The sequence below is a fragment of the Passer domesticus genome, chromosome 12, assembly GCF_036417665.1.
Source record: "Passer domesticus isolate bPasDom1 chromosome 12, bPasDom1.hap1, whole genome shotgun sequence".
Lineage (NCBI taxonomy): Eukaryota > Metazoa > Chordata > Aves > Passeriformes > Passeridae > Passer > Passer domesticus.
This window is the reverse complement of record NC_087485.1, coordinates 14,903,146-14,922,146: the sequence shown is the minus strand read 5'-3', so window position 1 is coordinate 14,922,146 and position 19,001 is coordinate 14,903,146. Positions and strand designations below refer to the sequence as shown.

The 19,001-nt window shown below is 42.1% G+C and overlaps 2 long non-coding RNA genes across 3 annotated transcripts; both read left to right on the top strand.

Moving 5' to 3' along the window:
• The first annotated feature begins 3,792 nt into the window (after positions 1-3,792).
• Positions 3,793-9,704, top strand: LOC135279526 (uncharacterized). 2 transcript variants are annotated; one of them, XR_010346754.1, is made up of 5 exons: positions 3,793-3,915; positions 5,291-5,408; positions 5,690-5,862; positions 6,291-6,354; positions 6,775-9,704. It is a non-coding gene; the product is annotated as an uncharacterized LOC135279526 (long non-coding RNA). The 2 variants fall into 2 exon arrangements; XR_010346753.1 differs by having other exon boundaries at positions 3,796-3,915; positions 5,288-5,408.
• A 503-nt stretch (positions 9,705-10,207) lies between these two features.
• LOC135279749 (uncharacterized) lies at positions 10,208-18,583 on the top strand. The gene is made up of 3 exons (XR_010346936.1): positions 10,208-10,582; positions 10,982-11,029; positions 18,470-18,583. It is a non-coding gene; the product is annotated as an uncharacterized LOC135279749 (long non-coding RNA).
• Positions 18,584-19,001: the final 418 nt, after the last annotated feature.

Here is a 19,001-nt window from a genome sequence, read left to right as displayed (position 1 = left end):
CACTTCTTCCCCCGTGCACTTACACTTTGCAAGCAGCATAGTGGACTTCGTAACCAAATAGTGAGCTAATTTTCTGATGACTTACCTCGTGATGCCTGAGGTAAGGACTGTGGTCTCAAGGGAAATGAATTTCAAATGATTTGGCACTGTGGAAAAGCCTATATTAGACCTGTCAGCCCCATTCCACTCCCTGTGGAGAAGATAGTGTCCATCTTTTTTTTTTTTTAATAATATCAAAAATATAAATGGAGGGAGAGTAACTTTTAAACTTCAGTATGAATTAACAATGAAAAATACTTCTCTATTAAGCTTCTACATATCAAATTCATTCTTGCATGGTAAGAAACTGGGGACATGTTTATAGCCATCAGAGTTGTAAGTTAGTGACCTTTCTAGCCAAGTGAAATGAAATTACTTGAAAATGGAATTCTTTTTAATTGGCATGTTTGTAGGTGGTGGGGAAGGGAAGGGAAGGGGGTTTGCTGGAGCGTGTGTGCAGTGCACAGCCCAGGAAGAGCTGTAAAACAAGCCTGGAGCCTCTGCTCAGCTGTAAACCTGTGCAGAGAGGGAGAATGAGGTAGGTGTGTCAGGAAGCAGAGTCATATTCTTGGCTTTTTTTCCTCTCTCTAAACTGGAGGTACAGTCACTGCAGTTCCGCCTCAGTGCCCATGAAACCGAGTCGGCAGAAGCTGAAGGACTCCGCTCCTGAAAGCCTCATCAGGACTTGTCATCGCTCTAATGAATATCATTTAAATTGCTTTGTATATTGGTGGAGTTTGGATGTCGATTTAATTTGTGCATGTGTTTGAGTTCTTCTGCTTGGCTAGGCTAACAGAGAGCAACAGCCTAATGAAAAGTGAGTTGGTGACAGTGTGATGAGCCCCAACCCAATCAAATGTGTTTGAAGGGCTGTTTTGACAGGGATCTTAAAAGTAGATCTAGAAAAGAGGAGTAGTGCTTCAGTTCAGTACCATTGTTTCAGGCTAAGATTCCTGCTTTTTGTACCTCTGAACGGCGGAACATTTTCTGTGTGCACTCTGGCTTGTGCTAAAACAGGAATCCATCACAGAATTGCCTTTAGAGGAGGCCAGAAGAATGAGCTCCCCAATTAAACATTTCTAGAAATCACTGGAGTTCAAAATAATGCGTTAAAATGAAGTCATTATTGGGGTACACAGGAAGCCAGAATGGCCCAACTGGGGTTACAGTGTCCATCTCCATCTCTGTGTTGCAGAGGGCAGGCTGGCAGAGCAGCAGCAGATTAACACTGGAGGGCAGGGGCCGGCCAGGCAGGGCCAGCCCTGGACTTCTCCGCATTAATTCCCATTTTCTGTGCCGGGAAGTTGAGCGTGTAATGCTGCAGAGCTGCAGGGAAGGGCAGAGCAGATGGAGAAATCCTGCAAGATGTATTGCAGTGCTGCCTAGGTACTGGGGAGAGGCTGGGGACAGGACAAACTGACCCGGTGGGGTTCGTTCTGGCTGTGGGAGGGAGGTGAGCCAGCCCTTCTCTCCCAGAGGCTGTGGCTGGGAAGAGGAGGCTCCCCAAGGGCACAGCCTGGCTGGTACAAGAAGGGCTTGCCCACAGCACAGCAGGGAAGCCAAATGCTGCAGGTGGCTGGGACACTGCCCTGACCACACACAAACCCACCTGAGTCCCCATGCCAGCAGCAGACACAGTCTCACAGGGGGATTACCAGAAGTGGGTAAAACAGCCACATCAGCCCTATAAATGTACTAATTCTTCCAATCTCCAAGAAAATGTTCACTTTTTGTGTCTTACATATGTAATTGGAAGGTAAGGGAAAAAACAGGGTCTTGTTTTTTTTTTTTTTTTTTTTTATTTGTCACCATGAAGACAAATCAGTTTCCAAACCAGAGCTGCTGTCAGGAGGGGAAATCAAGACTGGCACATCTCCATCTTCTCTGAAGGCAGCAGAGCACCCCAACACAGTTGCCTGCACTTCAGAGTGTTTCAAAACAGACCCTGGGATCCTAAGTGCTAACAAAAAAACCCCCAAAAATGCAATTTTAAAATTTTACATGAAAACTTAACAACAACAAAAGACTGTGGGAGGGAAATTGGGTTACAAGAAAAATCTGCAGTCCAGATACTCTTATCTAAGAGATGATTAATACATCAGATAAATTGTTCAGCAATGGTTCATGCAAACAGACCCTCCATAATTCTGCCAAAGTCAGTGAGATCAATGTGCTCTGCTGAGTGATTGTGGCACTGACCACTCAAAAGAAAGCACCTAAGGGCAGCTGTAACTTATGCTGATTTCATACCCCTCATGATTTCAAAATATATGAGATTCTCCAGCTCCCTCTGAACTAAATCCATGTATAACCCTCAGGAGATGCCTGCTCCTGTTTTGGGAGTGAACATGACCCTTTCCTTCTTCATTGGCCCAGATTCTGTAAATGCCATATGCTTCTTTTTTTATGTGATAAATGTTTTAATACAACCGTCACCCCCAGACAGACAAGTTACCATCAATAATTTGAATGACAAGCCTTCAGTATGCCTCTTAATTTCAATGTAAGATTTGGGCAGGGTAGGAGAACACCCCAAAACCCAAAAGAAAATAATGAATTATGTGATAAAAAATGTAGGTAAGTCTCCAGCAAGGAACTATTATACTAAAAAAAAAAAAAAAAGAAAAAGCATAAATTCAAAGCATGTGTTTGAATATTTAATGTTAAAAATATAAATTAGGTATTGAAAAAGCACAAAGCACCCACTTGTACTTCCTTAATAGGGCTTTTATTAAAGGCTCTAGAAGAGATTCCGAGGAGGGAGAGATCAAAACAGCAGGCTCATCAGCCACGCTATATTAGCAGCTTCTCAACAGCAGCAGAGCCACACCGACCCACAGGTGCAGGCACATCAGCCTGTGCACAGCTCTGATCCCACAGAAACACCCAGCACATGGAATGTCCCTCTGGAGCTGCTTTAACCCCGCTCTGCTGGGCTCAGCCTGGGCTGGGCAGCTCCCCTCCTTGTCAGCTCTGCTGTCGTGTTCTTGCCCTCCTCCCCAAGCCCTGTGGAGGCCTCTTGCTGTGTTTTCCCACTGAGCTGCCCAGACCTCTCTCCTGCCAGGCTGTTGGAGGGATGACAAATGCCACAAAGCCATCAGAGACACCCAGCACACCCCTGAGCTCCTGCCCCCTGTCCCTGTGCTCCACAGGGCTGTTCCCAGCACAGAAATGCTCTGCTGGGCACCCCAGCTGTCCTGAGGAGAGCAGGGAGGGGCTGGTGGCCAAGCAGGGATATTTCGGAGCTGGTCAGACATGCAGCAACATAACCAAGTACCCAGAAATGAAATACTCTGGAGAACAGCTGAAGCATCTGTGCCAGCACTCCTGGCTAACAGAGCCCAGGTAGGTGCTGCCTGCCATCTGCTCAGCACCCCAGCTGCAAGCCCTCTCCTGGAGCTGGAGACCACAGCGTCCCAGCAGCCACAGCATCCCAACATCTGCAGCCCAGCAGCCAGAGCTCCCTTCCATGCACGCTCTGCCCTGCTCTGGAGAGGCTTTCCACGGGGCTGAGCTGCTCCTGGCTCTCAGCATGGCTTTTTCTAACCTGGGCACTGTGAGGTTCCCCAGCAGGGCTTGGGCCAGAGCTCACAGCCCTGTGCCTGCTGGGCAGTTCCCGAGCTCAGCTCAGCACTGCTCACCTGCAGGTCAGCAGTAGCCAGGGAGCTTGGCACTGCTCAGCTGGCAGAAATTCTGCTGCTTATTGAGTTAATAGGAGTTGAGGGTGGTGTAGAGAATAGTTTGTGGTGGGTGGGTAATTCGCCTAATGTCACTGCCCTCTGGGTTTACCTGTTGGGTGCTCATGTGTATCTGTTGGGTTTTATAGTCTTCAGTGAGGAAAAAGCGTCCTGTGATTTGTTATCTGTTTGAGTTATTGTAAGTTTGACTCAGACCTGTCAAAAAACTCTTACATTCATTTTAATATTCAGACTGACTAAAGGCTACTCTCTCTCTGTTAATCTTATCTTCTTTTTCTCACTCCTGCAACCTTGGTTGGCATTTTTTTAACAGCATAGCCCCGCTTTTTCCCCACAGTTTGCTTTTGGTCAGTTCTGTTTCCTTGAAATTGCTTTGCTTTTTTGAGATGTGGAGTGGGAAAAAATTGTTTTTAATAGAATTTTAAAATGTCTCTGCTCTTTCTTGTATTTCTAAGTCATACAATAAGATTGTCTATACAACAGCTCACAAAAGAAGAAGCTTTTTTATTGTTTGCTGTTGCTTTATTGCTGTTAAGGCAAAGTAGTGGGTTGATGTGGCAAGCAGGTGGCATGACACTAAGTATACATGACAGCATATATGTAATACCATTTTCTTTAAGGAAGCTTGGACGCTATTTCTCATTGTTGAGCTAAAGGTCAGGGTGTCAGGTGACTTCTGCAGCAAGAAAAAAATTCTCCGAGCTGCAAAACTTCTGCTGAAGTTGGTGACATTAAGAAAAATGGAGGCAAATTGGAGAGAATCCAGAAGAGATCAACAAGAATGATTAGAGGTTTTGCTAACATGACCTATGAGGAAAAGTTAAAAGTATTGGATTTGTTTAGTCTGGAAACAAGAAGCCCGAGTAGGAACATGATAATAGTCTTTAGCTATGCTTAAAAAAAGTTGTTATAAAATGGTTGGTGATCAAATGCTCCTTGTGTCTGCCAAAGGCAGGACAAGAGTTAATCAGTTCAGCTTGGCAAGGGGCACAGAGATGAGGGGAACACAACTCTAGCTTCCAGTTAAGCACAGAGCCTGGTGTGGAGGAGGAGGAGTGCAGGCACCTCCGCTGAACCCTGCCATGGGCTGACGTGGGTGTTCCTGACCTACTTGTGCTGCAGGATACCAGGAGCTGAACTCCGAGGGCTCCTGTAACCCACAGTGCTATCTGAACACCTCAGGTGTGCAGCATGGCCCAGTCCTTTGTTTTGCAGTGTCCTTTTTTTTCTCTGCAAACTTTGTTTGCTTTCCTGCCAAGCACTGGTAATGACTATTTTACTTCAACTGAGTTTTCATGCCACTTCTGCCTTCAGTTCAGACCATCAAGCTTTTCATGTGCTGCACAGGAGGACAAGCTTTGAGCAGAGGGAGGGACCTGGGTGGCCTGGTGTCACTGCTGCCTTTGCTAACCAGCTCTGACAGGCAGTGAGCAGCCCCACGTTTTCTGTTTCACACCATGACTGCTCTCCGTGCCCAGCTGAGGTTGCAATCCTTAGGGCACTCGTAGGTAGAGTTACTTTAGACACAGCTCTGGGGTTTTTTTTGCCAGCAGAGGCGTTTTCAGCATCAATCATGTGACTGAGCTGCGTGCAGCTGGAAAAAGGGACCCGTCACTCCTCACTAACAGCACAGACCTTTCCAGGGCTCCAGAGCACACTCAGGTTCCTCAGGTGAGCTCCCTCATTCCCTCCCATTGTGCAATAACAGACAGCACTATTTAACCCTATAAGATGTAGTACAGCATATCCTGCAGTACAGCTGGAGTCCTAGTTACTCCTCAGGGAAGCCTATTATAGCAGCACAATCCCATGTATCAGTAATAAAGTGTTTCAGAGACTCACAGGAATGTTAATAAGTTTGAGATAAATACAGCATGTTAACGTTTGGGCCCTGTTACTAAATTTTACTTTAATTTAGTCCTCACTGCTCTATTTTCATCCACTGCTCACAGTTTCATCGGGCTTTTCCAAGAACAGGCACGGAGAGCAGGATTTAAGTGCCAAAGCAGATACTTGAGGCTGCCCAGGATGTCCTGAGGCCTCCAGAACATCAGCAGGGAGTGGATATTTGTGGAAAAGGACACATGGGAGGTCCCTGCCCTGTCAGGGAGCAGCTGAAGCCCAGGTGAGTCTCTGCCACCCCTGGTGCAGCCCAGCCAGGGGCAGAGCACCTGATGCCCCTGTGCACAGGGCTCCTCTAACACTGAATTTTGGCCTTGCTTCTTAGTGGACAGTGTATTTCAGTTGTTACACTTGACTGAAGGCTTGTTCTGTAAGGAAATACCTCCATCTGCTTCTCATACAATTTTTAGAACATTTAGGATGTTCTGTTTTTAACAAGCTTTGGTCAGAGAACTTAAGAATAGTTTGTGGTGTATCTAAAAATTAGAAGGGCTGTCTTGGTCTTTTATCTTGGTTTTTTTTTGGTTGTTTCTTTTTCTCCTTCCTATTTTCTCTCTCTCTATTTTTTTTTTCCTTTTCTGAATGTATACAAAGTTTGGGAGTTTTTATATATCCTTAAATATTTCTCTCCCTTGTCCCCTTCCCTTTCAGTGAAGTGCCTGCAGAGATGCCCTCTGCACAGTCCCACTTCCCAGAGTGGAGAGTATAGACCCAAGTATGTCTTCAACAACAGCAAGTCGTTACACACAGCCACCTTTTCATCACAGATCAGGCCAGCAGCCAAAAGACCATTTATGTGCCCTGTGGGGAAGGGAAAGGCCAGGGACTGGGGAAGAGAAAGATTTGCTTAAAGTAAGTGCAGGCCATAAAGGAGCCTGTGGGTCTGTGCAGGCTCTGGCAGGGGAGGAACTGGGTTAATTGCCAGAAACCATTGCTTGTGTCATGGCTAGCAGTGGGCCAGTTAACGGGGAGAAAAAACAACTGAAATAATGATTTTTCTGGGATTTTTTAGTCGAAGAATTAAAATTACAGCTAAAGGCCAAAACTCATTATTTGAGTTACTAAATGTCATTCCAAGACTGGTTATTGCTCAATGACTGATGCCTCTGCATGCCATGTTTGATTCTATGCACAGGAACCGTGGCTCCTGAGCTGTGCCTGCAACCATCCTACCTGAGAAACGATGGCTTTGACAGACTTAAGCTCCTTTGAGAGGACAGCATGGAAGGGCCAAGAAGAGAAAATGTATTTACTTTGGTGCATTTCAATGAAAAGTGAAATGAGATGCTGTCTTCTTGCGGGGTGTTGTTCCTAAGCTTCTGCCAAGGCTCTCTGTGGTGCAAATGGGTCTGGTTCTGGGCAGAGCCTGAGCCCCACAGCCTTCCTGCAGCTGCACATCTGCTTCTCTTGGGGTCCTTCCTGTTTTGCTCACCTCCTTACCCACCTCTGTGTGTCCTAACCTGTACCTTTATGCTGATCCTTATTACTAGTGATGTGTTTTGTGAAAACACAAACAGTGAATTTTTTTTTTTTCTCTAAAGAGATACAGTGTTCTAGCATTAAAAATAACACAAGCTAATAGGGGTTACAGGAAATTAAATTTATTTAGTTTTATCCTCTTGGGTGTATTGTATATCATGACCCTCCTGCCACCAGCAAACCTACTGTTAAATCCATCAAAATTGATCTATGTTTAGCTATTCATTTTATGTATATTAATTTGAACAGAACATTTATTTGGTTTAAATTTTATTTTCGGTGGTGGAATGTATGTTCCAAATGCAAGCACAGGCGATTTGCTAGGATTTAGTTAGGAGGAATGTGGAATGTTAGTTTACAAAGATAATAACCAAGCTATGAAAGCCAACAACCCCTTTTAAAGCAAACATACCATTAAAATATAGGAACAGTTTATAGTGTAAATAAAATTGAGGATATGGATTATTTAAAGATAAAATTTTTAGGGGTAGCTATGAGAAAGTTGAATAAAATGTATTTAATTGCACCACTCTTTTTTCTAAAGTGAACTTCAAAAATGCAAATAAAGGATGGTACTTTATGGGCAGGGGGAGACAGCTACACAGACAGTGATGTTAGAAATCCATTTTACTTATGGAGATGTATAATAGTGATTTGACTTTTATTTTCTAATCTGAATCAGATTTCAGGGGGAAAAAAAATTGTGCTTAAACTCCTAAGTGGCAGAATTTATCTTGCTTGTGAATCCATACAGTGGAAAGAGTAGCAAGGCATTTGCTTCTAGATCATTCTCCTTGTCTGAATGACAGATACAATAATTCCCTCTATTAGCCAGATCCATTGTCTTTATTTTGCACAGAAGTACTGTATTGCTGAGGTAGACTTCCACTGCTATGCATATTTTAAGGGTTATTTGGCAACACAAGTAAAGCTAAAAGTAGCCTCTTAATCTAATTAATTGACATTTCTGAATCTTGCTTTCACAACAACACATGGTTTCATGTTCTGGGTTTTAGCACTTGTCAAGCTTTTTTGGAGAATGTTTTGGTCAGAATGACAAGATAATTTGTGACTGAGGCTCCAAGCTAGAGGAGTGTTTAAGGCTATAATGATTTATTATCATCACAGAATAACAAAATTTACAAAGCGTTTCATCAGAATTTTTGAAATAAGTTTGCCACCGTGGTAGAAGCATGCAGGGAGTGTGGGGGGGGTCTTCCTACCCAAATGCCAGTGTGACTTATTTGTAATAATCACAACGCTAAATTTATTTTGGAGCTTTTCTTGACAGACTTGCAGCACAGTTAGAAAGACAAGAGGTGAGGGAATTGTAACAACCAAGAAGGTAAAACTCTGCCTTTTTTTAAACAAACGCTCTGTGACCAAAATAAAAATATGTGCTTCGTGCAATAAATAATATATACGTGGCCATGTTAAACTATCAGTGCTAACATCCTGGCAGGAGAGACTAGAAATAGTCACACCATAAAAAGTTTAAAACAGTGAATGTCTGTGCTTTTGATGTTCAGAAATGCATACAAAACTATTTTCTTGAAGGATAAAATAGGTGATGTTACTGAGTGACGGTGCATTAGTGGGGCTGGCATTTGTGGACTTTCAGGCAACTGCTATAAAAAGAAATAATGTAACCACACTAATTTTGACTTCATTTTGATTCTCTGCTAAGTGAACTAAGGATGCCAGACTTTGAGACAAAATGTCTGACTCTGAACGTGCAGCATTTCCACTTATTCTCTGTGTTTCTATAACTTATTATGTAATTAAATACCTTGAAACCCTAGGCATTGGTTAGTTTAGACAAAGTTGTGACAGTTATTTGACTTCAGAGGCCGGGAATAGAAGCCACTTCTCCAATGCCCTAAAGTGATTTTGAGGCTGTTTTGTTTGACTATCAAACACATACCTTTCCAGAGCAAGCTTTTTTAAAGATGCAGTCATAGCTCGCTGAGGGATGAGGTGAGGCATTAACGTGTTTGGCAGCAAAGTGTGTGTAACATTGTTTAGCAATAACAAAGACAGTATCACCCAGCATCAGCGAGCCCTGTGTCTCAAAGGATCACGAGGCTGTTTCTCGTAGAAATTAGCTGTAATTATTGTATGTATTTACAAGGCACAGGCACTGCAGTATCCATGTGCCCTTTCCAAGAACCAGTACGTGGTGAGCTAATGGAAGGCGACTTCCAAGCTGGCACAGGGAGTGACCCCTTGGGTTCCAGGCATTCCTTTTTTTTTTTTTTTTCTTCTTTCTCTTCTTTTTTTCTTCTTTTCCCTTTTCACAGAACTACTCAGGCACTTGCATTTAGTGAGTTGGAATGTAAAAAGATGTGTCTCGCATCTCCTGCAAGAGCTTGCCAGATTCAGGCTCTGATGGATTTCTGGCAAGAGTCAGTTCCGGAGCTGAGGACCCACCACAGAGAATATCTATTTATTTAAGCTATTTATAGCATTTCTAAAGAACTCTTCACTGTATTATCTCAGCATGTCACAGAAATTAAAGGTACACCATGAATTAAAGGTGTGCCAGCAGCATCCAGCACTGGCTGCCAGAAGGTCCTGCAGGGCTTCAGGGGGATCATACCCAGGGCTGAACGTGGTGGTTGTGGCTGGGGACAGGCGAAGGTGTGTGGTCACACTGTGCTGGATGCCATGTGGGGCTGCAGCAGGAACAAGCTCAGAAGGCAGATGGGTCTGTTCTCCACCAGCCAGAGCTTCTGCAGGGTTCAACAGTCTGTTCAAAATGGATTTTATTGTCATAGCGGGGCCTATTAATTAAACATATGGTAATCACTGAATTAAATCTGGATAGATGATGAATGGATGCAGTCTTCTAGCAGATGAGTAAGGATGAGAGACCTAAGGTGACAATCCTGCTGCAGGCAGCACAAGGGAAATTATTGTAGGCAGTGCCATGCCAAGCTGCCCCATAAATTTTGCTGTTTTCCTGTTGTTTCTGAGTTTCTTGCTTTTGTAGAGAGACCTTGTGCCCACCTCATCTTGAGTCCAATCCCAGACAGAAAAAGCCATGCCTGCATGCAGGCTCAACGAGAAGGAAATAGGTGGTTGGAAGTTCTCCACCTTGCAGTCTGTAGGCATTGCAGTCACACTGTGTGCATCTTGAGGAACACTCACAGATCTGTAATTCCTACAGATATCAAAGATACTCTGCTGAACATGGGATTTGCAGCACTTGTCCAGGGGGAAACCTTACACAGCCACAGCAACAGAAGGTTAAGTTATTTAGCAGTAGTTACAACGCTGTCTCCTCCTTTTTTCCTGCTGCCATTAAAGTCAGCTGTGTACTCTGATTAAGATGTGGAAGCAGTTGATTAGTCTGAAGATCAGCAAGCTTGTTTAGCTTCTGTTCATTGTCACAGGAAGGCAATCACACCTCTCCCCTTCCCCTCTGCACCCCAAAGCAGTTCATGCCAGGGCCAGCAGCAGAGGTAGGTTCTCTGTACCTGAGCACTGATGCAATTGCTGGAGTTGCCACTGAACTACCTTCCCAATGATTTTTCCCAGAAAGGAAGTTCAGAGACTAGGTCATAATTGGTAGACTCATTAGTATTAAATTATGTGGGTTTTATTAGGGGCCAGACATTCACTTGTTTAAATGTAGCTGGCATTTTAATGCCTCTCTGAGGGAATGTAATAGGTACTGCAGAGACAATACATACAGACTTTTATTGGCACTGACCAAACTCTCAGGTGTCTGGGGCACCTGCTTGTGTTCATGTTTAAGGCTTGTGCAGTGGGTTGGTTCTGACAGTTTGGAAGCAGAATGGGAGAACTGAGACAACACCCCCTTTTTACCCCCTCTTCTCTCTTGCTTTTGCCTCTGAAAGACTGAGAGCCTCTTTCAGGAAGCAGTGTCAGTGGGTTTGGCTTCCCAGGTAAGGAGAACAATAGCTAAAAATGATACCTATTTTTAAGGAATGTAGTATGATGTTAGAAGAGTCATGTGGCATTTTAGCTTGGTCAGGTTACTTGGGATACAGCTTCTTCATATCACCATGAAACTGCATTGCAGCATGGTAGAGCTGTGGCTGGCTGGAAATGCTGCATGAAGCATCAGTAGAAACAAAGAAATGTGCATTTAATGGAACTTGGGGTCACTAAAAGATCTCAATTATTATATGTTTTATTATATGTTTTAGCATAAACTTCCTACATGAAAAAAACCTCTTGCACCCCACATCCTTTGCAAACTGTGTTCTTAATGCATATGAAATTTGCCTAAATTATCCAGTGACACCTGCTGTTTTTATTAAAATAAACTGACTATGAATCAATAAAACCTTTGCCAATGACTGATCTGTTCCTTTCCAAGGTTTTATTGATACTTTTTCTCAGAGTTTCTGTATATCCATTTGGCTTAACATTGGGTATTTTATGATCAGTTGAAATTCAGCTTTTTTATTTTTTAGCAATGTATTTATCTGTTCAAAATCTTGGAGCATTTGACAGTGCATATTTAAGTTCAAGAAAAATAAAAGGAAAGGTGGAAATAAACAGACTGCTCCATAGGGGGTTCCCAGGAACTGAGAGATATGTTGTGCACCTTAGACTGATCCAATCACACTTGGATTAGCTGGAGAATTGCTGTGTGGTTAACTAACTTGCTGGGTGATATGGGAAAGCAGTTGCTCAGAGTGTAATTAAATGATAAGTTCACATTCAAGGGACAATGGTAAGTTACTGAGACTGTCATATACAATGCCAAAAATAGGCTGTCTCATGATGAATACCCTTATTAACAGCTACACTGCTCTGTGCTCATAGTGTATGGCTGGGGACTTGGTCCTGTTTGTTAAAGATCTCCCAACAGATTTTAAACGAGATTCATATGAAAGATGACTACATCTGAAAAGCAAATACTACATACTTTGAGCCCATAATGGTGTGGCTGTTAATCATGTGTTACTAGTAAGATCTGATGTGGATTCACACCTTTATATAATGTCACCAAAATAATTTATTAATAGACTACAATAAGAACTTTGTTAATGCCAGGAGAAGGTATCTGAGAATAATTTGTGTTTGTTACAAACATCTTTCAAGGAGTGTGTTAGTGCCTTTGGAAGATGACAACTCCACCATTTTAAGGTTCTGCTTAGGAAGTGTCAGCAGGGATTGTTCTGTTTTTGAATTTGTAATACATGAGTTTACTGTTATCTTTTCCTCTGCCAATACAAACCCCTAGTTCAGCAGTCACTGTGAGATGAATGAGTGCTGCAGCTGGCCCAGGAGATGCTCAGTGAATCAGGGACAGGGGAAATGAGTATTCCCCAGGCTCAAGAGGAGTGAGGTGGTCTCATGGACAGTAAAGGCTGCTTGTGTTCAAGGCACAAAACTCTGACTTCCTCTGCAGTGAGCCCCAAACCCCTCTGCATTGTGCTCCAGCCATGGAGTGGAGCAGATCAGATCAGCTGGGGCTCAGTTAAAAGGCTGAGATAATATGTGGAACAGTCTGTAGGAATGTTAATAGCTTTGCCTTCATGGTTTATTAAAATTTGCACTATTTTCCAACTTATCTGAAGAACAGTACTACTCCCAGGAGCGCAAATAAGGTGGAATTCCCTCAGTGCTGACTCGCTGGAGGAGTAGTGCAGACCCTGAAGAATCAGAAACATCTTCAGCAGCAGTGTAAGTTCTGGGCTCTGTACATGCTGCCCACAGACACTTCCTGGAGCAATTTCTGGAATGGCAGTGACCAAAAGTCTCATATTTACTTCAGAGCTTTGCTTCTATTTGAATTCTACCTGTTTGTGGGACTTTGTCCTTACAAAGTGCTTCTTCTGGGGATCATGGCATTTACATGGCAATGGCTCATGTTGTTATAAAGAGGATAATTATATTTACTTTCTTGTTGAGTGTAGGTCAAGATGATCAGGTTCCTGGTTTACAAACCCCATAGTTAGGAGGATTTCTGACTGTAAGGCCTTTCTTTGTGCTTAACCTCTTAAGAGATGAATTGCATTGAGCTTGCATTACTTTTTCAGGAGTTATATCATTGGTATTTCTCACTAAAAATAGCTGTAAAAAGATAGGAGGGGAAAAAGTATAAGTTTAATAGCTAAAAATCTCAAAACTTAGTAGATGTGGGCATCCTAATTACACTAAAATTTGGCCAAAATATAACTGGGTTGCTGTGTGTGGAATGAACCTCATTTTGCACTTCTCTTAAAATGTATGAAAAGACAGTGAAAGAAGGTGTTTGTGCAAAAAAATGCTTTCTATGTGATTTATGACACAGAATTTAAGTCCAAGATGTTGTGTGTTTTCTTCATGTTGCATTTTGAGGTCACATGTGTCTCAACCGATAGAAGAAATATTCTAGTTCTACTTTTTGGAAGAACTGGCTGCCATGCCAGGTTATAAGGAATTGCCATACTTAGGGAACAGCTCTTAGCTGTCGGTCTGAAAACCATACTCAAAGTAGTATTTGCTTTTCTACAGGCTTTCTATTTTGAGCATGCTCAGTGGCAATAAATTTGTATTGCCATCTTTTACATGCATGTAGGTTTTGCAAGCCAGCAGGAAGTTATTAATCCATCTTTCACTATTAAGATGACAGTGATGTTTAGGTCCAGAGCTCAAGTAGAATGTGCATCACAATTGGATGCTGCTGGATAACAGTCCCAGAAGCTTTGTTATGATATGTGATGGATCTGTAAGACAATTGTTTCAGGGCACTTTTGTGTATATTGTTAATATGATGCATGATGACATGACCAATTATAGTAGGCTAATGTTCAAACAGCATGTCACAACCTGTGTATCAATGTATTGGATCTCTTCTCTCAACAAACAAATGAAACTGAGCAACATGAGATGAGGAGGCGTTGACCTCATGAAAGGTCAAAATCCTTCTATATTGACCTCTCTACTGCAATATAATTATCAGGGTATTATTTCAATCTGTGAGGAAGAGAATTAGCTTCTATCTTGAAATGTGTGATTTGATTTGTCAGAAAAAAAGCTTGTTGTAAATTTCCAGATGTAGAAAAATTGTGCCACAACCTTTGCCATGGGTTTAGAAGTGTTTCCAAATTCCTGTATGCAGCCAGCTGTGCTCCCAAAATGGGTGTTTGGGCTCAGGTGAGGAGAAGACACAGCCTTGCCCCTCTCTGCTCAGGCAGGGCTGGGAGAACTGGCAACAGAAATTGTCCCTTGAGTTATGGATGTGGAAACTTCCCTTGTTTCTCGAGTGAAGGGGAAAGTTGAGTATGAGCAGCTTCCCTCTTGTCATCTGGAATGTGTCAGAGGGGCACAGCCCCTGAACGTATTTTGACATCTCTCAGCATTGAGCTGTGCATTTTGAGGCCTGTCTGATCTTAATTGGCAGATATGGTGAGCAGTGACTTCCCTTTGTAAAAAGTCTGTCCTTGCCACACTCACCTGGACTCAGAAAAGGATCTTGTTTGTTTGGCTTTTGCATGCGTGGTGTAGATGAAGGAAATTGTAGTCTGCTCCCAAAGAAAATGCTCATATATGGAATCAAAACACTTTGAAATGCTTCACATCTGTTCCTGCAAGAGTCAAATACAGTGTGCAGGGCCAGCACTTCGGCAGGATGTGACTACAATAAAATGATCTTTCCACTTTAGAATACTTTTGGGTCAGTGTGGTCATTCTGGATACTTTTATATGGAGGATTTGTGAACCTACAGTTCTGTTGTGTGAGCAGAAACTGTTATGAGGTAACATAAGTTGAAAGGTAACCTTTCAGCAGAATGGTTTGAGTTAAAATAAAAGAATTGAAAAAGAGTACAATGACCAAAAAAATCTATAAAAATGCAATTGCGCTAATATAATTTTATCACTTATTTAAAAATTTAGTCGACCCAAAAGACTACCAAGTGTGAAATTAAGGAACAGCTCCTCTACTTTTATGGAAATCACTCTTCTTCACTTGTCTAATAGCCTGATTTTGTCAGATCATTTATTTCCATGGTTTTAAAATGAGCTTGACAGACAGAATTTTATAACACCACTTTACTGCAAATAAGAACATCATTTTCGCTTATTAAAACTGAAGCTTAGAGAAAGCATTAAAATTAACAGTTCACTCTGCTTTAACCTTTTGAATACTACTATGACTTTACACTGCAGACTATGTGTAAGGAAGGGCTTGGTGGCTGCTGGGAAGGTAGCAGGAGCAGAGCTCCGAAAGGACAGGCAGGCGAGGAGCTGCTCTGGCCCTACCTACAGTCTGCTCACACTTGCCTTGATAACTCTGTCTATGCAAACATTTAAAACACCACTGACAGAAATTAATACTTGCTCCAGTCAAGGTGACTTTGGGCATCAGAACTGTGCAGTGAGGAGAGGTGGGTAGTGACTACGGCACAGCAAATATGGTCTGAGATTACAGACATGTTGCTGCATACAGCAAACACCATGAAATGCAGCTTATTCTCCTAACAGATGTTTTACTTTTCGTGTGATTTTTCCTTTCTGAGCAATGAAAACTTTGACTGATCTTGGAGGTCACTGACAGATGATGAATTCTCTACTCCATAGTTGGCAGTAACTCAAACATCAAGGCAATGGTGGTGGGACACATCCTCCTCCAGCTTGGCTCATCTCCAGGGAGGAAAGTCATCTTCCCAGCTACAGCTGGGCCTTATCCACATTGGGGGGTATTTGGTAATGACAGTTTGGATCAGGTTTTCCCATGCATGTCTGTGCAGCCTTGTTTTTCTTTCAGTTGCACGCCTGGAGTTACTCATTGCCATCAGCTCTTGCCCCAGTGTTGTGTCCTTTTTGAAGCTGATGCAGTGAAGGAGTGGGAGTCCCAGGCCAGGCAGTGTTGCTGTGGCTCAGGCTGCTCCCCGTTAGCCAAGTTATCCTTGTGCTAACTGTGGTTATTCCTCAAAGTTAATGGTAGAGATAAAATTAGATTTTCTTTTTACGTTGTCAACTTTTCAGTAGATAACAAGGGCAGATCCCTTCCAGGATCTCCAGTGGAAAAACTGATTCAGACTGTGGCAAGACATTTGCACCCTTTCTTTGCCAGCTCATACAACCTAAAAAATTAAGGCAGTAGTGAAAGAGAGCAGTGTGTTTGCCAGATGAGCTGAACTTGTCTCTCCCTTCAAAGGCTTCTGTATTTGGCCCTCTGACTCCCCTTGGACTCTGTCCCCTGCAGGTTAGCAGAGGACATCCATCTTTTCTCCAGCCCCAGTAAGTTTTCCTAAAGTTTCACAGCACTCAGGATGGAGGGTGAAAGACTGAAAGTCTTTGTGTTTAAACAAAAAAAGGAGAATGAATGGGAGAGGTTTTTCTTCTGGTTTTGACTCTGGGGTTAATTCATCTTTTATCCAGCTCTCATTTTCTTCTTGCCACTATCTTAAGATAAGATTTTGGTAGGCTTTATTTCCCACCCTCAAATATTCTGCAATGTGAAGATTGTTTCCATGAGTGCATTGTTGCTGCTTTTCACTGGGTTTCATTTCAATAATTAAAAGATTGCCATACAAGCTAATAATGGTGTGTTTGAACCTCTCTAGATGTAAGAATAGTGTCATCAACATTACTGTTGTCACAGCCTTTTGGTCTTGTTGCAGCTCATAACAGTGAGAGAACATGCTATAGATGAATAACATAGAGCTCAGAAATTTCTCCACCAGCATTTGTTGCAAGTCCAGATTTAGTTCAAGTTCTAATTGCTGTATCCTTTTGGTGTGATTAAACCATCATTCCTTGCCTTTAAGGATCAATCCTTTGGACTGGAGGTTGAGAATCAAATTGCCTCTGTGCCCTGGAGTCTGAGAATCAAATGAAGAAGTTTACTACATGGAGACTTGAAATTTTAGTTGAACTAAGTCTAAAAAATGACCAGAGAACTTTTTACTGTGCTAGGGAATTAATCTCCCATTTCTACAAGAAATGTTGTACAGGAAAGGCTACACAAAATGGAGCCAAGGTATGGTTGTGTTATTGGAAAAGGGACAGCCTGGTATCAACTTTGCAAATGAAAAAAAGCCCCTCTTCAGCCTGCACTGAAATAGTTCTTGGTACAGGAATGCCCAGCAGTTGAAGTTTACAATTAATCTACAAATTTGAGATAAGGGACACAAATTTCTACTAGAAATCCTTTGGTTGAAAGCATGGAAATGAATAAATATTTGAATGACAAGCCTCTCTAATCAGCAGGCACCTACAAATGACCATTAATGTAAGGTTAAGCTGTGTTGTTGTGAATTAGCCATCCAGGCAGTCATGCCAAGGAGGTATCAACACTTCTGAGCCGATGTTTTCCAAGGTATCAAAAGAAATACAGCAACTGGAATAACAAGTGAAGCTGAGGTGTTGGAACAGCTTGCAGTGCAGGGAAGTTTTTAATCACATGACATGGTCTTGCAAAAGAAAGCTCAGGAGCAGGAATTTTGAGTGTAAACTCATAACATTTCTTCTTGGATTTGAAGTAACAGCTGGAAAGCTGTGTATTTTTCATCTCAAAACAAGCGCTCTCGTGTTTCTGGCCTCCCTAGAAAACATTAGAGCTGAGATTTTAAATTAAGTCATGCAAACTTGAAGGGCACTTAGGAGGCATCAAGACCATCCTCTTGCCCTGGGGTGGTGTAACTGATCACTCCCTGTCATTCCCAGCAGATGCTTGTCTCATTTTTGTTTAAAAACACAATTTTTGGAAGCTGCACAAATATGTCCAGGAAATCTCTTCCCTTGCTTTGCTGTTTTTGCCACAAAACAATTCTCTTTTGATATCCAGTCTGACTCTGCTTGTAATTTAAACCTTTGATTTCTTGTTCTTTTCATTGTGACTTAAGGAAGGTTTGAATCCACTCCTCTTTTCTGCTTTTAATGTGACTCCAAGTTGTTATCAGGCTAACATACCTCATTCTTTTCTTCACTGACTTAATAATGCTGATTAATTAACCTGTTAGGTTATGGCTTCTTGATTTACCATTAGACCTATATTTTCTGCACTTGGATCACAGCCTTGTGAAAGAAAGGTGACTCAAACTGGCATCACCTGAGGTCTTCCAAATGTATAGAGCAGAAGAATTTCCTAAATTGTTCATTCATGTGTTATTGTATTGTAGTGTTTTTGTAGTAGTGTTTTTGTGCATCTGAGTATGGCATTAAACAATCTCTATGTTTAGAGAATAAACATTTTCAGATCTTTTTGTAATTTGTCTGGCCCTTCCTGTAGGCCAACATACTTGCAGGACATTCTGGTTTGATCTCTTCAAGGAGTTTTACAAATTTACCCTTTTATTATATCATTCAGGTCACTGACAGTGCTAAATAGTACCTGGTCTAGATCACCTCTTTGATGCCTCTTTTTTTTTTTGTTTTCATAGGGAACCATTGATAATTGCTCTCAAGATATGGATTTCAACCAGCTTTGCAGCCACTGTATTGTATTTTCATCAGCATCCAGTGGGATATTGCATTGGAAATCAGGAACATGTGATAACTATTTAGATGTGCTTGAGTGTTCAATGAGTATAGATGTATTAATATGCATTTGGATTTTTTGACTGTTCAGTGAATGGATGCACATTTTTACTGGTGCAGCTGGTGCTTTTTAAAAGTGATGCATAGAAATTCACTTACTAATGAAAATTGCTAAGATATCATAAAGTAAAGAGATGGGTTATTGGGTTCAGAAAACCAAAACTGGCACTGAATCTAATTACCAAAGGGGAAGGTATGCTGCCGTGAACTTGATTGAGATTTTATGTAAATCCCGTCCAGCTAGTCCACTCCAGCGTTTAATTTACAAGTCTAATGGACAATAAGGATGTGCACTCTGCAGATTGTGGGTAAGCAGCTCACCAGCTGCTCTGGTGAGCCACTAACTCAAGTGAGTGATAGACATCTTAAAATTTC